The 14,372-nt window shown below is 42.1% G+C and overlaps 2 long non-coding RNA genes across 2 annotated transcripts; both read right to left on the bottom strand.

The window, feature by feature from the left end:
- Positions 1–4,392: 4,392 nt before the first annotated feature.
- Positions 4,393–5,179, bottom strand: LOC127307334 (uncharacterized). Its single transcript, XR_007855423.2, has 2 exons — positions 4,848–5,179; positions 4,393–4,767 (listed from the first exon to the last, which is right to left on the bottom strand). It is a non-coding gene; the product is annotated as an uncharacterized lncRNA (long non-coding RNA).
- Positions 5,180–9,476: 4,297 nt separating this feature from the next.
- On the bottom strand, positions 9,477–10,208 carry LOC127307333 (uncharacterized). The gene is made up of 2 exons (XR_007855422.1): positions 9,932–10,208; positions 9,477–9,851 (listed from the first exon to the last, which is right to left on the bottom strand). It is a non-coding gene; the product is annotated as an uncharacterized lncRNA (long non-coding RNA).
- Positions 10,209–14,372: the final 4,164 nt, after the last annotated feature.

A 14,372-nucleotide genomic window follows, 5' to 3' on the forward strand; every position in this document is an offset into this window, starting at 1 on the left:
TATATGTTTTGTTTACACTTCGTTGCACTTTTATGCCTTTTCTGGAACTAACCTATTGACTAGATGTTACAGTGTCAATTCCCTGTTTTCTGTTGTTTTCTATTTCAGAAAAAGCTGTATAGGAAATATTCTCGGAATTGGACGAAACAAAGTTGAAGTTCCTATTTTACTGTAATGAAGATGGAGTCCAGAGGAGAGACGAAGAAGTTCCACGAGGAGGCCACATCTGGCCTAGGTGCGGCCCAGGCCCAAGCCGCGCCTAGGGGTGGTGTGGGCCCCTCGGGCACCCACGGACCTCTCCCTTCCGCCTATTTATTCACCTGTTCGGGAAAAACCTTAATACCCGAGCTTCCATCACCTCTTCTCCAATTTATGCTTCATGTTTAGATCTTGTGAGCTGCCTATCATGATCAAGATCATCTTTATGTAATGCTACATGTTGTGTTTGCTGGGATCCGATGAATATTGAATACTATGGTTGAGATTGGTTATATACTTGCCATATGTTATTTGTGATCTTGCATGCTCTCCGTTGCTAGTAGATGCTCTGGCCAAGTATATGCTTGTGACACCAAGGGGAGTATTTATGCTCGATAGTGGGTTCATGCCTCTAGTAATCTCGGAGAGTGACAATAACTTCTAAGATTGTAGATGTGCTGTTGCTACTAGGGAGAAAACAACAATGCTTTGTCTAACGATAATTCTATTGTTTACTTTACACACTTTGCTTAATGCGATAATCTTCTGCTTGGAACTTAATACTGAAAGGGGTGCAGACGCTAATTGGAAGGTGGATTATTAGTCATAGACGCAGTTGGATTAAGATCTATGTATTATGTTGTAATGCTCAAATGAATCTTATAGTAATCATCTTGTCATGTATGGTCTTTATTCTGTAAATTTCCCAGCTATAATTTGTTCACCTATCATGTTATTTATCTTTATAGAGAGACACCACTAGTGAACTGTGGACCCCGGTCCTTTCTTTTACACTGATAAATCATCTACTGCAAACACATGTTCTATTTACTTACTGCAAGCACTGTTCTCTTTAATTCCACTGCAAACAAATATCTCTTCCCACACTATACAATTATTCTTTGTTTTCAGCAAAACCGGTGAGATTGACAACCTCACTATAAGTTGGGGCAAAGTATTTTGGCTGTGTTGTGTCCAGGTTCCACGTTGTTGCTGATGCCGATAGTGCGCCCTACCAAAAGTCAGCTAGCAACACCTTCATAAGTGATTTCTTTCTCATATTGGTCGATTAAACCTTGGTTTCTTACTGAGGGAAAACTTGCTACTTTGCTCATCATACATTCCTCTTGGCGTTTCCCAACTGCACAACCTCAGCCACCGCAGATGTGCGCAGGCTCCACCGCGGCTGGAAACGATGACCCTGCTCTGGCGTCGGAGACCCAAGAGAGATGCGCGCCGTCAGATCTGGGTCGCCGCAGCTGCCCCCGGTGCGAAAATTGGGGAAAGGGAAAATTTCAGAGGGGGCTAATGGAGAGGATAACTGAAGATGTAGGTTACCCCTACCTTTGCCGCGCAACGCTGCTCGGATTTCGCCATCTTCCCGCCATAGCGAGGCGGAGCGCCCGCGCGAACATCGTTGTCGTTTTTCTTCTCCCGAGAGCTTGTCCCTAGAAAAACTGCCGAACTGGTCGTACTTTCCCGTCCACACTTCCTTGGTGTGAGGCCCAGTATAAGAACCAAGCCAATCGCTGCCTTCTCCACGACACCGCATACCCACCCTTTTGTATTCAGAGGGACCTCGATCGCTTACTTATCTAGAGCGCTCGATCCTCAGCCATGATACAATCCATCATAGACCCTATTGCACAATGACGTCCACCTGGGACCAGAGAGCTTTATGGCCTCTCAACCGTACTATGTGGGGCTATCAGCACACCACAACGCCGACAGATAGGCATCCGTTGATATGCAAAAGGAAGAAGATACAACTGACTTCCCCATAGCCATTATAGATCTCATGGTCGGTTAACGCGATATGTACGGCACTAGAATCACTAGACGACATTGGTGATTAGTCCTAGATGAGTAGATCTCTTGCAATGGAACCTCCACCATCAACACATACCATGGTTTCATTGCCAACCACATAGTCGTATTCATAATTGGAAAAGTAACATTTTATTTTTAATGCTGGAGTGATAAGTATATTGCTTTGCGAGTAAATTCATAGAAAATAATCAATATGGCATGAGCAAGAGTGAACTTGCATGGAGACTGCGAAAGTGCAGTGCGAAGGTTTGGATGGAACCTGGACCTCGGGTTCCAAAAAGAAGCATCATTGTTGAAGCGATCCGACCCGGTACGGGTTGAATCTCTGTGCTTAATAGTGCTAGTCCCTGGATCAATCGCTAGCACACACAGTTTAAGATGTAATACCAAGAAACAAATGTCTTTATTACTTCGCATGATCCAAAATTACATAATAACTTACAAACTGCATAGCACAAGGCTAGCTCAATATCAGAGTTTACAACAAAACATATCAGCATGGAGCCCTTCGTCTTCATGTGCCACAGGCGAGCATGTCGAGTATAGACTCGTAACCCTAACCATCGAACCTCACTCGTTCATCAAAATATCTGCAACATAAAACGTTGCAGCCACACAGGGTCAATACATTTGGAATTGTATTGGCGAGTATCACTAGAGACTTATAACAAATCTATCAAGTACATTTTCAAGGTGAGGGTTCAAACTTTTATTTTATTTTGCACAAAGCAATCATAGTATCATCCTAGTTTTATCCCAGCAAATTTAATCTCCGAACTCCTCTAGTGCACATGTGAGTAGGTCAAGCTCAGGGCCACTACCATGTTAATCTCCTTTCTTCCATTACACATGCCAGTAAGTCAGGTTTAATATATACCCTTACCATGCTAATCTTCACTCCATTAGTGTACATGTCAGTAAGTCAGGCTCTACACCCTTACCATGTCACTCATCACCAGTGTACATGTCAGTAAGTCCGGCTCAACACCCTTACCATGCACTCACCACCAGTGAACATGTCAGTAAGTCAGGCTCAACACCCTTACCATGCCACTCACCACCAGTGAACATGTCAGTAAGTCAGGCTCAACGCCCTTACCATGCCACACTCCCATCAACTAGTGTACATGTCAGTAAGTCAGGCTTTCTGCCCTTACCATGCCACTCGACCTATACATGTCAGTAAGTCCGGCTCAAAGCCCTTACCATGTCGGTCGACCTACAACCTTCTCAAGTACTATTCATATCCGCCCCAATTCATCCAATTGTTATTTTGTCGACTAAAACTAACCTTTCAACTAATACATACCCATGACATGATATTCCACCCACTTATAAAGTAAGCGTATCCAAGCAATCAAACATAGGTTGACGAGCAATGAATCCAATCATAATAAACATATAGCTATCCTGCGCGGGTTTCATAGCAATAGCACACAATCCATCAATAACAATCCTACACATGTACTTGTACTAAAATCATACTGCACATATAGGAAAACAATAGATCTGTTATGATCAAAAGTTCAACTTGCCTTATTTGTTGTTGTAGCTCGCACTCTTCGCAATCACACGAATAACAATTTGGACACTATAACGATGGCAAACAATTCACAATCAATAATCAACGCAATACAAACAGAGCAAACATAGTGTGTACATGTTCTGAAAACGAAAATTAAATAAAAAAAAACTTTATAAACATTTTCTACATTCAATTAGGATTTTAAATAGGCTTTTGACACAACAGCACCTTTCAGTATATTATAATTAAATAATTCATTTGTAGACATACGACTGGATAGACAATTCCATTTATTTGCATTTACAATTGGAATCAACTTAAAGGGATTTATAGAATTTAAGTTATGTCGAAACTACTCAAGTTCTCATATTTAGACTTGAATACTTGCAAATTATTTTATAAGTTTTAGGCACTGATGTTAATGGACATGGGACATCAATAAGTTCCATTTGCAAGAGGAATCATTTGATTTAAATTTGTAGAATTTGAACCATGCAGAAAATACTCAAACTTACATATTTAAATTTGAATATTCTAGAACAGTTAAAAAGTCAAATTTTATTGCACCACTGTGTTCTCCTCATTTTTGTGAGTTCAATGACATATTATTTGTTAGAACCCGAGTTTCCAAACATTAGTTATGAATTTTACAAGATTAAATATGTCGCGGTTAAATTTTGATGTTGTACGGAAAGTTGTCCGGAAAAGTTTATCGGATGGAAAAACTTTCTACATGAAAGTGGTAGATAATTTAATTACAAACTTAACGCAAAAAATATTACCTAAAACCGAACTATAGATCATTTGATATGAAATTTTAAAGTTTAACATCAGCTAGCTAGTAGTCACGAACCGATCGATTGGTCTGAGCAAAACAGATTCACATAGTACAGATAGCTGGCCTAGCAGAACCCTTAGATCTAGATCAAACGATCTAGGACGGATCTGCAAAATCTACTCTAAACTGTACATTGGCTTACAGTGGCAGAGATGTCGCGAGGTGGCGGCCGGACGTCATGGACCCGATGGTTCTCGGCATCCTCGGGTTTCTGCCGCCGCGATGTGAAGACGTCGACGAGGTTCAGCACGACGCAGGGAACCTGATGGTAACAACAACGTGCTTAGGCGCTTCCTCGAACTTCGAGTGGAGGCGGCCGGAGGCGACACAGCCATCGGTGAGGTGAGGTTGAAGACCAGTTCGTCGATTGGTTGCGCTAAAATCGAATAAAAAGGTCGGGAAGATGCGTAAGGACGAGTGTAGACGAATGTAACAAAAGGATGCAGTGGGGCTTACGATTTTCGTCGGAATCGACGAGTGTCGAAGGCGGCCGAGATGAACTCTGGCAAGAAAATTTTGGCAGCCCTGACGGCTCAAATTTTAAGGCTTTAAAGGGGAAAAACGGAGGAGAGAGATGTGTATTTATAGGGGAAGAAATCGTGGTTAGGGATAACAAATTCCGCGAGTTTTTCCGGGGATTTGGATCAAGATCGATCCCGTGCTCGCGGTGGACTCCTGGCTGGAGGTTGAAGATGCTTTGGGTGGGACCCACGGTCAGAAAAAAAAAGGAACGCGGACTGGTTGCTGTTTGCTGGTGCTGCCGGGACGCGCTTTGCCACGCTAGACTAAGTTGCTCACGCGCGCGCGAGCCTGGGCGCATAGCTGGTTTGCTGGTTCGTTCTGGCCTGGCCATTTTGGTTTTTTCTATTTTTCCTTTTCCTTTTTTCTGCCTTATTATTCCTAGCAATAGATTTAGGTCTCCAAATAAGCCTCACATAGATTGTATTTTTTTTTGGGTAAAATACATAGTAATATATCTGGATAATGTGGATCACTGTTACAGTCTAAACAAAACAACGGAATACATTTTTATGCATTTAGCCTAATATCCATTTGGTGACACTAGAAACTTAATTTTGATTTTATGAAATCAAGAACTTCAAATACTTCCTGGAAGTGAAATCTTTCGTAGGTTTTATTTCAACATGAATTTTGGTATTAGAGTCGGAATGACTAGATTGACTTTATAATTTTCTTTTTACAAAAATGTTATTATGCGTACGTTGCCCTATAGGGCTATTTGGACATTGATTCCAAAATATGGTTTGGGCTTTTGTCTTAAATAAATTCTTATATGATTTCAAAACCATGAAACAGAAATAGGTTTGGTTTGGAAATACTTTGAAAGCAAATCTTTGTGAAAACTTATTTTGGGAAAGGACTTTTAAATAAAACTCAAAAAAATTTAATTCCTTGTGAAATTTCAACAAAGACAAACAATTCAATCAACTGAATTTATTTATTTTTACATTCCAAAATTTAGAAAATTTTGGGATGTTACAGACTACCACCCTTAAAAGGAATCTCGTCCTCGAGATTCGAGAAAAGCTAGCAAGAAAGATGGGTTTGGGATATGTTGGGGTGGCTACCACCCTTAAAAGGAACTTTTGTGGGCAGTCTTATGTCTTAGGTTCAGCTAAGCTTATCTTGGGTATGACTTGACACATCCAAGGATATGACTTGACACCAGGTCATTTTTGGGAGGCTTCTAAGTTAATATCCAATAGGTTGTTGTTTATTCACATATAGTGAACAACATATCTCTTTAAAATGACTTGAGTAGGCTTTTCCTCATGGTTAGGCTTCTAGTCCAAATGGTTGGTTGTTGAACTACTTTTGACACTGATGCGTCACTCTTCGACTCAATCAGAAGAACAAGATGAGAGGACTTCACGACATCCTTCATCCTCTTACTTGTTAGTGTCATCGACAGTCTTCCACTATCTTCATCTTGTAGTTGGATGTTCATTCTCATTGTAGTCCTACGCTTGGATGAACTTGCCTACTATAAGGGTATAATATTTTTCCACCCTAGGGCTTAGGCTTATCATCAACATCACTTTTGTAGGTATGTCTCTCTAGATCTGCAAAGTCAACATTACAAAAGCGAATAATAAGAGTAGTAGGAATGGTGATCAATCCATCCTTCACCCAAATCATTACTCCGTATATGATTTATTGAATCTCGTATTCTAACACTTGGTCAACCTTACAAGTTTGATAAAATTTCTATGGAGAATTGAATCAATGTTTCAATCCCCATTATTGGATTGTTTTGAAAACACCTCTATCGATCCCTAGCTAGGGTTTTGCGGAACTCTTACTCTACTCTTCTTCATCTTGATAGGAAATATCAAGGTTGTTTTCACTACTGTTGTCTTCATGGCGAGTTGCCGAGAAAACATTCTCTGGGTTGGGTATAGATGAGAATAGGTAGAAGGATTCTACAGAAGATTCCTACCCAAACACATCAGATCAAGGCAATCATCTTACAAACAAAATCTAACAACCATCAAGCAATATGTTTCACACAAACAAACTAGCATGGTCATACCTCAATTTGGTATGATCAATATTTGTTACTTTATCGTTTGTTCGCTAAAAGATAACTAATGGTGGTCTACTCTATTTCTATATTGGATGCATCAAGTTTCTATTCTAGTCCTTCGGTGTATCTTCGGGTGTTGTGCAGTCTGCATCGAAGTCTTCTGCAAGTTCTTCGTTTGTCTCCCATGCAACACTTCTACCAAAGTCGAAGAATGTCACATGAAGCAGCAGTCCTCACTTCAGGTACAAGGTTATCATCTCTCCTTGTTGATAGTTTTGATAAGGTGGTCATCTAAAGTGAGAGGAAAACAATTTTGAAGATGGAATAGATGAGAATACCAGAAGTTTAAAATCCAAACATCTTTTGATTGAAATAGGACTAGACAAATTTTTCATCCTAGGGTCTTCCTATTTCTAATCCAAACCTAGGGGCACGAACCTACAGTCAACACAATGCTCTGATACCATCTGAAGCGATCCGACCCGGTACGGGTTGAATCTCTGTGCTTAATAGTGCTAGTCCCTGGATCAATCGCTAGCACACACAGTTTAAGATGTAATACCAAGAAACAAATGTCTTTATTACTTCGCATGATCCAAAATTACATAATAACTTACAAACTGCATAGCACAAGGCTAGCTCAATATCAGAGTTTACAACAAAACATATCAGCATGGAGCCCTTCGTCTTCATGTGCCACAGGCGAGCATGTCGAGTATAGACTCGTAACCCTAACCATCGAACCTCACTCGTTCATCAAAATATCTGCAACATAAAACGTTGCAGCCACGCAGGGTCAATACATTTGGAATTGTATTGGCGAGTATCACTAGAGACTTATAACAAATCTATCAAGTACATTTTCAAGGTGAGGGTTCAAACTTTTATTTTATTTTGCACAAAGCAATCATAGTATCATCCTAGTTTTATCCCAGCAACTTTAATCTCCGAACTCCTCTAGTGCACATGTGAGTAGGTCAAGCTCAGGGCCACTACCATGTTAATCTCCTTTCTTCCATTACACATGCCAGTAAGTCAGGTTTAATATATACCCTTACCATGCTAATCTTCACTCCATTAGTGTACATGTCAGTAAGTCAGGCTCTACACCCTTACCATGTCACTCATCACCAGTGTACATGTCAGTAAGTCCGGCTCAACACCCTTACCATGCACTCACCACCAGTGAACATGTCAGTAAGTCAGGCTCAACACCCTTACCATGCCACTCACCACCAGTGAACATGTCAGTAAGTCAGGCTCAACGCCCTTACCATGCCACACTCCCATCAACTAGTGTACATGTCGATGAAGTCGGGCTTTACGCCTTACCATGCCACTCGACCTATACATGTCGCAAGTCCGGCTCAAAGCCCTTACCATGTCGGTCGACCTACAACCTTCTCAAGTACTATTCATATCCGCCCCAATTCATCCAATTGTTATTTTGTCGACTAAAACTAACCTTTCAACTAATACATACCCATGACATGATATTCCACCCACTTATAAAGTAAGCGTATCCAAGCAATCAAACATAGGTTGACGAGCAATGAATCCAATCATAATAAACATATGGCTATCCTGCGCGGGTTTCATAGCAATAGCACACAATCCATCAATAACAATCCTACACATGTACTTGTACTAAAATCATACTGCACATATAGGAAAACAATAGATCTGTTATGATCAAAAGTTCAACTTGCCTTATTTGTTGTTGTAGCTCGCACTCTTCGCAATCACACGAATAACAATCTGGACACTATAACGATGGCAAACAATTCACAATCAATAATCAGCGCAATACAAACAGAGCAAACATAGTGTGTACATGTTCTGAAAACGAAAATTAAATAAAAAAAACTTTATAAACATTTTCTACATTCAATTAGGATTTTAAATAGGCTTTTGACACAACAGCACCTTTCAGTATATTATAATTAAATAATTCATTTGTAGACATACGACTGGATAGACAATTCCATTTATTTGCATTTACAATTGGAATCAACTTAAAGGGATTTATAGAATTTAAGTTATGTCGAAACTACTCAAGTTCTCATATTTAAACTTGAATACTTGCAAATTATTTTATAAGTTTTAGGCACTGATGTTAATGGACATGGGACATCAATAAGTTCCATTTGCAAGAGGAATCATTTGATTTAAATTTGTAGAATTTGAACCATGCAGAAAATACTCAAACTTACATATTTAAATTTGAATATTCTAGAACAGTTAAAAAGTCAAATTTTATTGCACCACTGTGTTCTCCTCATTTTTGTGAGTTCAATGACATATTATTTGTTAGAACCCGAGTTTCCAAACATTAGTTATGAATTTTACAAGATTAAACATGTCGCGGTTAAATTTTGATGTTGTACGGAAAGTTGTCCGGAAAAGTTTATCGGATGGAAAAACTTTCTACATGAAAGTGGTAGATAATTTAATTACAAACTTAACGCAAAAAATATTACCTAAAACCGAACTATAGATCATTTGATATGAAATTTTAAAGTTTAACATCAGCTAGCTAGTAGTCACGAACCGATCGATTGGTCTGAGCAAAACAGATTCACATAGTACAGATAGCTGGCCTAGCAGAACCCTTAGATCTAGATCAAACGATCTAGGACGGATCTGCAAAATCTACTCTAAACTGTACATTGGCTTACAGTGGCAGAGATGTCGCGAGGTGGCGGCCGGACGTCATGGACCCGATGGTTCTCGGCATCCTCGGGTTTCTGCCGCCGCGATGTGAAGACGTCGACGAGGTTCAGCACGACGCAGGGAACCTGATGGTAACAACAACGTGCTTAGGCGCTTCCTCGAACTTCGAGTGGAGGCGGCCGGAGGCGACACAGCCATCGGTGAGGTGAGGTTGAAGACCAGTTCGTCGATTGGTTGCGCTAAAATCGAATAAAAAGGTCGGGAAGATGCGTAAGGACGAGTGTAGACGAATGTAACAAAAGGATGCAGTGGGGCTTACGATTTTCGTCGGAATCGACGAGTGTCGAAGGCGGCCGAGATGAACTCTGGCAAGAAAATTTTGGCAGCCCTGACGGCTCAAATTTTAAGGCTTTAAAGGGGAAAAACGGAGGAGAGAGATGTGTATTTATAGGGGAAGAAATCGTGGTTAGGGATAACAAATTCCGCGAGTTTTTCCGGGGATTTGGATCAAGATCGATCCCGTGCTCGCGGTGGACTCCTGGCTGGAGGTTGAAGATGCTTTGGGTGGGACCCACGGTCAGAAAAAAAAAAGGAACGCGGACTGGTTGCTGTTTGCTGGTGCTGCCGGGACGCGCTTTGCCACGCTAGACTAAGTTGCTCACGCGCGCGCGAGCCTGGGTGCATAGCTGGTTTGCTGGTTCGTTCTGGCCTGGCCATTTTGGTTTTTTCTATTTTTCCTTTTCCTTTTTTCTGCCTTATTATTCCTAGCAATAGATTTAGGTCTCCAAATAAGCCTCACATAGATTGTATTTTTTTGGGGTAAAATACATAGTAATATATCTGGATAATGTGGATCACTGTTACAGTCTAAACAAAACAACGGAATACATTTTTATGCATTTAGCCTAATATCCATTTGGTGACACTAGAAACTTAATTTTGATTTTATGAAATCAAGAACTTCAAATACTTCCTGGAAGTGAAATCTTTCGTAGGTTTTATTTCAACATGAATTTTGGTATTAGAGTCGGAATGACTAGATTGACTTTATAATTTTCTTTTTACAAAAATGTTATTATGCGTACGTTGCCCTATAGGGCTATTTGGACATTGATTCCAAAATATGGTTTGGGCTTTTGTCTTAAATAAATTCTTATATGATTTCAAAACCATGAAACAGAAATAGGTTTGGTTTGGAAATACTTTGAAAGCAAATCTTTGTGAAAACTTATTTTGGGAAAGGACTTTTAAATAAAACTCAAAAAAATTTAATTCCTTGTGAAATTTCAACAAAGACAAACAATTCAATCAACTGAATTTATTTATTTTTACATTCCAAAATTTAGAAAATTTTGGGATGTTACAATTGTGTGATAAGGACAATGTTATAAAATCCAAATGATACATGCATGAGTGGTTTATTTTTATGTTGAATCCCTTTCCCTGGAGTATTTATTAAGACTCGTGTGATTAAATCTTTTGTAAGAGCAAAATTCACACCCCAAGTTTTGTGTGTTTGATGACAACACAAGAGTAATCTCACTGTGTGCCTTGAGTATCATTGTTAGATTTGCAAGAGCACGGTGACCTCGCCGGACACGTCAAGATCGGAAGACTGAAGCGTAGTTGATAGGTTTTCTGGTTTTGTGTGTGTTTAGCAAGGTAACAAGGTTGGAGAGAAAAAGGGAAGAAAACCAAATTTAGCCAGACCGGTACTACCGGTACCTGTAGCGGTAGTACCGCTACCTCTATAGGTACCGCCCTCGGTACCGCTCTGAGTCTGCGCTGATTTCGTCCCCCAGAAACACGTTGCGGTACCCCTGCAGTACCTGGGGCGGTAGTACCGCTCACGAGCGGTAGTACCGCTCAAGGTACCGCTTAGGTACCGTAACCGAGTTACGGTCGTACCGCCCTGGTACCGCTCTGGTACCGCTTTGGATCCAGTATGGTCTGGACCCTATTGCGGTACCTCAAGCGGTACCTCGTGCGATAGTACCGCTCTGCGTCCTTTGACCAGATCTGGAAGGATTTCGAACTCATAGCGGTAGTACCGCTTCCATGAAGCGGTAGTACCGCTTAGGCCAAATCTAGACATAACGGTTGGATTTGGAGGAGCCTATTTAAGGGCCCCTTCTTCCCCAACACGATTTTATCTCTTCCCCCTCTCTCTCCTCCATTGTTGCTGAGCTTAATCCTTGAGGATCTCCTTCCCCATCCAACCAATCTTGCCCAAACTTTGAGGATAGGTGGAGGAGACCCCGATCTATAGTTCTACCAAGAGAGATTTCACCAATACTAGCTATTCCTTAGTGGATCTTGGTGGTAGGGTTCCTTTAGTGGATCTTGGAGAAGAGTTCCTTTTGTGGAGCATTGGAAGAGTTCCTTTGGTGGAGCATTGGAGAGTTCCTTTGGTGGAGCATTGGAGAGTTCCTTTGGTGGAGCATTGGTGATGGGTTCCTATGGTGGAGCATTGGAGATGTGCAGCTATGGAGTCTAGCTTGGTGATGTACTAGATCCATAGGGTGTTGGGAACATCCTTGTGTGTGGAGCTCGCCCCAACCTTGTGAAGGAATCACCGCCTCGACCGGTGCCTTAGTGGAAGAGGGAGAGCACCTTCGTGGAGCTCTCTCGAGGAAGAAGGTGAGGCCTTCCTTCGTGGTGTGGCCGCCTAGTCTCTTGTGTGAGACTAGCACCTCCTCAACGCAGACGTACTTCCTTTAGTGGAAGGAACTGCGGGAAACAAACCTCGACTCGCCTCGCGCCCCCCCCCCCCGTTGTCTCGCTCCTTACTCTCGTTATCTTGTTGATTCCTTTACTTGTTGCACTTGTCCGATATTCATTGTAGGATCACCCCTATTGCTAAAGTTCACACCTTTACCTTCTGTTGCATAAAAATTGAAAAAGACTAAAACTTGTCGTAGCGCCATTCACCCCCCCCCCCTCTTGTTCGCTACGATCCATTCAAGTGGTATCAGAGCAAGGTTTTCTTGCTCGGGCTTTACCGCCTAAGAAATGGCCGAACAAGAGGCGGACAAGAATGGGTCACCTTCCCTTGTGCCACCCGCTCCATCATCGCCCATCGATTCCACGACGGCTACGTTGGATGACCTCAAGAAATTGGAGTCATCCATCGTTGCCCAAATGAAGGCGATGATGATGGAGTTGGTTGTAAAAAAACCAAACCCTCCACCAAAAGCAAGTGCCGAGGATCCGCCACCAAAAAACTAACACCCTTCCTCTTGTTGATTTTGTCGCGCAAGCGTCAAAAGATCCACAAAAGGAAGGGCTTGGGGATACCGGCACTTCAACAAAAGGGAAGGATGATGACACACCGGTTGCAGAACGTCTAGGGGGTTATCATGCGGTGCCACCACCAAATGATTACACCATAAACGTTCCAATACCGATGCCGCATATCTTGTCGCATGGTTCACCACCGTTACTCGAGTCAAACAACTTTGAGAATTGGCAATTCTTAATGCGTTCTCATGTGCGCAGCGCCTCTACCGAGCTTTGGCGTATCATTGAGGAGGGCTATTCACCACGAGATCCAAAGAGCTTGACAAGAAGAGATGTGGTGGATGACCAACTCAACGCCACCGCCATCAACATGATTCATATGGCCATCACCCCCAAGGACCGCGCTCATATCCGCTCGCTCAAGACCGCCAAGGAAGCATGGGACAAACTTGAGAAGCTCTTCCTCGGCAATGCAAGCATCCAAAGCTCTCGTTTTGATGAAGTGAACAACATGGCCGACAATTTCTTCATGATTGAAGGAGAGTCCGCCGAAGAAATGTATCGGCGCCTCATCGCTCTTGCCGTGCAAATGCAAGATCTTGGAGCAACGTTCGTGGATGACCATTGGATCAAGCGCAAGTTCTACAACGCTCTCCTCCCTTATGAGGAAGTGAAGTTGACGGCCATCCGCCAAAACGCCTCCTTCCGTGCTATGACATCCGATGAAGTCCTTAGCGAAGTCATTGCTTTGGACATCTCCAAGAAGAATGCGGAGGATCTTGTTGCTCGCGCCCACAACTCCCGCAAGCCCAACCTTGCATTGAAGATGAAGGTGCATGAAGCTAGTGAAAGCGATGAGGATCCCGTTGAGTGGGGATCGGATGATCTCAAGGTCAACTACCATGAGCACATGGCTCTCGCCGCCAAGAAGTTTTGGGATGGAAACATGTCCCGAAACACAAGACCAAGAAGATCACGTGATTCTCCAAGAAGACTCTCCAAGAGCCCAAGAGAAGGGACAAAGGGAAGAACATGCTACAATTGTGGTGACAAGAATCATTTTGTCGCGGATTGTATGTTTGAGAGAAGAGAAGATCATGGTGGAAGGCTTATCCCAAAGGATAGGTACAAGCCACTCTCCAAAGGATTCTCCAAGTTCTCCCCAAGGTCCGATGACGACAAGGTCTCCTCCAACAAGAAGCCTAGATCCTTCATCATTCGAGAAGAGTACTCCTCCGATGAAGATGGAGAGCATGAGGACAAGCACTCCAACAAGGAAGGAGAGGGAGTGGCCGCCATCGCCATTTCCACTCCCTCTATCTCCCTCTTCGACTCTCCTAATGAGAACCTCATCACCAACAATGCACGCTGCCTTATGGCAAAGGTATCCACGGAGGTAAAATCCCCTTCCAAACCATCATCTTCGACTAATGCCTTATATATTGATGATGCCACTAGTCTCACCGTTAAACGTGAGATTATGGGTTTGGATTCCTTGGATTCTTTTCTCACTAACATGA

Source organism: Lolium perenne, chromosome 6 (genome assembly GCF_019359855.2).
Source record: "Lolium perenne isolate Kyuss_39 chromosome 6, Kyuss_2.0, whole genome shotgun sequence".
Classification (NCBI taxonomy): domain Eukaryota; kingdom Viridiplantae; phylum Streptophyta; class Magnoliopsida; order Poales; family Poaceae; genus Lolium; species Lolium perenne.